Below are 3,547 nucleotides of genomic sequence, written 5' to 3'. Positions count from 1 at the left end.
TGCGCACCTTTAAACGCCCGATATCTCCGCGTCTCTCAACGGTATTACACTGCGCACGCGCGGACTTTTGTTTTACACCTGAGCGCCATCTAGTGTCTAAAAACATACACTGCACAGATTTAAACCTGCTGTGTGTGTGTGTGTGTGTGTGTGTGTGTGTGTGTGTGTGTGTGTGTGTGTGTGTGTGTGTGTGTGTGTGTGTGTGTGTGTGAGCACTGACACTGAGACTAGATGTTTAATACACTTCTCCTTACAGAAACCCTCACAGTGTCTATCATCTGTCCACCCTACACACCTCTGTCCACCCTACACACCTCTGTCATCTGTCCACCCTACACACCTCTGTCATCTGTCCACCCTACACACCTCTGTCCACCCTACACACCTCTGTCATCTGTCCACCCTACACACCTCTGTCATCTGTCCACCCTACACACCTCTGTCCACCCTACACACCTCTGTCATCTGTCCACCCTACACACCTCTGTCATCTGTCCACCCTACACACCTCTGTCCACCCTACACACCTCTGTCCACCCTACACGTCTCTGTCATCTGTCCACCCTACACGTCTGTCATCTGTCCACCCTACACACCTCTGTCCACCCTACACGTCTCTGTCCTCTGTCCACCCTACACGTCTGTGTCATCTGTCCACCCTACACATCAATGTCATCTGTCCACCCTACACACCTCTGTCCACCCTACAGGTCTCTGTCCTCTGTCCACCCTACAGGTCTCTGTCCTCTGTCCACCCTACAGGTCTCTGTCCTCTGTCCACGCTACACGTCTGTCATCTGTCCACCCTACATGTCTCTGTCATCTGTCCACCCTACACATCTATCATCTGTCCACCCTACACGTCTGTCATCTGTCCACCCTACACGTCTGTCATCTGTCCACCCTACACATCAATATCATCTACACACCTCTGTCATCTGTCCACCCTACACACCTCTGTCCACCCTACACACCTCTGTCATCTGTCCACCCTACACACCTCTGTCCACCCTACACACCTCTGTCATCTGTCCACCCTACATGTCTCTGTCCACCCTACACGTCTCTGTCATCTGTCCACCCTACACGTCTCTGTCATCTGTCCACCCTACACACCTCTGTCCACCCTACACACCTCTGTCATCTGTCCACCCTACACACCTCTGTCCACCCTACACACCTCTGTCATCTGTCCACCCTACACACCTCTGTCCACCCTACACACCTCTGTCATCTGTCCACCCTACACACCTCTGTCCACCCTACACACCTCTGTCATCTGTCCACCCTACACACCTCTGTCCACCCTACACACCTCTGTCATCTGTCCACCCTACACACCTCTGTCCACCCTACACACCTCTGTCATCTGTCCACCCTACACACCTCTGTCCACCCTACACACCTCTGTCATCTGTCCACCCTACACGTCTGTCCTCTGTCCACCCTACACACCTCTGTCCACCCTACACACCTCTGTCATCTGTCCACCCTACACACCTCTGTCCACCCTACACACCTCTGTCATCTGTCCACCCTACACACCTCTGTCCACCCTACACACCTCTGTCCACCCTACACGCCTCTGTCATCTGTCCACCCTACACGTCTGTCATCTGTCCACCCTACACACCTCTGTCATCTGTCCACCCTACACACCTCTGTCCACCCTACACGTCTCTGTCATCTGTCCACCCTACACGTCTGTCATCTGTCCACCCTACACACCTCTGTCCACCCTACACACCTCTGTCATCTGTCCACCCTACACACCTATGTCCACCCTACACGCCTCTGTCATCTGTCCACCCTACATGTCTCTGTCATCTGTCCACCCTACACGTCTCTGTCATCTGTCCACCCTACACGTCTGTCATCTGTCCACCCTACACATCTGTCATCTGTCCACCCTACACATCAATGTCATCTACACACCTCTGTCATCTGTCCACCCTACACACCTCTGTCCACCCTACACACCTCTGTCATCTGTCCACCCTACACACCTCTGTCATCTGTCCACCCTACACACCTCTGTCCACCCTACACACCTCTGTCATCTGTCCACCCTACACACCTCTGTCCACCCTACACACCTCTGTCATCTGTCCACCCTACACACCTCTGTCTACCCTACACACCTCTGTCATCTGTCCACCCTACACACCTCTGTCCACCCTACACACCTCTGTCATCTGTCCACCCTACACACCTCTGTCCACCCTACACACCTCTGTCATCTGTCCACCCTACACACCTCTGTCCACCCTACACACCTCTGTCATCTGTCCACCCTACACACCTCTGTCCACCCTACACACCTCTGTCATCTGTCCACCCTACACACCTCTGTCCACCCTACACACCTCTGTCATCTGTCCACCCTACACACCTCTGTCCACCCTACACACCTCTGTCATCTGTCCACCCTACACACCTCTGTCCACCCTACACACCTCTGTCATCTGTCCACCCTACACACCTCTGTCCACCCTACACACCTCTGTCCACCCTACACGTCTCTGTCATCTGTCCACCCTACACGTCTGTCATCTGTCCACCCTACACACCTCTGTCCACCCTACACGTCTCTGTCCTCTGTCCACCCTACACGTCTGTGTCATCTGTCCACCCTACACATCAATGTCATCTGTCCACCCTACACACCTCTGTCCACCCTACAGGTCTCTGTCCTCTGTCCACCCTACAGGTCTCTGTCCTCTGTCCACGCTACACGTCTGTCATCTGTCCACCCTACATGTCTCTGTCATCTGTCCACCCTACACACATCTGTCCACCCTACACGTCTGTCATCTGTCCACCCTACACGTCTCTGTCATCTGTCCACCCTACACACCTCTGTCCACCCTACACGTCTGTCATCTGTCCACCCCACACACCTCTGTCCACCCTACACACCTCTGTCATCTGGCCACCCTACACACCTCTGTCCTCTGTCCACCCTACACACCTCTGTCCAGCCTACACACCTGTCATCTGTCCACCCTACACGTCTGTCATCTGTCCACCCTACACACCTCTGTCCACCCTACAAGTCTGTCATCTGTCCACCCTACACACCTCTGTCATCTGCCCACCCTACACACCTCTGTCCACCCTACACACCTCTGTCATGTGTCCACCCTACACACATCTGTCCACCCTACACGTCTGTCAACTGTCCACCCTACACACATCTGTCCACCCTACACGTCTGTCATCTGTCCACCCTACACAACTCTGTCCACCCTACACATCTCTGTCATCTGTGCACCCTACACACCTCTGTCCACCCTACACGTCTGTCATCTGTCCACCCTACACGTCTGTCATCTGTCCACCCTACACGTCTCTGTCATCTGTCCACCCTACACACCTCTGTCCACCCTACACGTCTGTCATCTGTCCACCCCACACACCTCTGTCCACCCTACACACCTCTGTCATCTGGCCACCCTACACACCTCTGTCCTCTGTCCACCCTACACACCTCTGTCCACCCTACACGTCTGTCATCTGTCCACCCTACACACCTCTGTCCACCCTA

The sequence above is a fragment of the Hemibagrus wyckioides genome, linkage group LG29 (genome assembly GCF_019097595.1).
Source record: "Hemibagrus wyckioides isolate EC202008001 linkage group LG29, SWU_Hwy_1.0, whole genome shotgun sequence".
NCBI classification, from domain to species: domain Eukaryota; kingdom Metazoa; phylum Chordata; class Actinopteri; order Siluriformes; family Bagridae; genus Hemibagrus; species Hemibagrus wyckioides.
Note: the sequence above shows the minus strand (reverse complement) of the source record.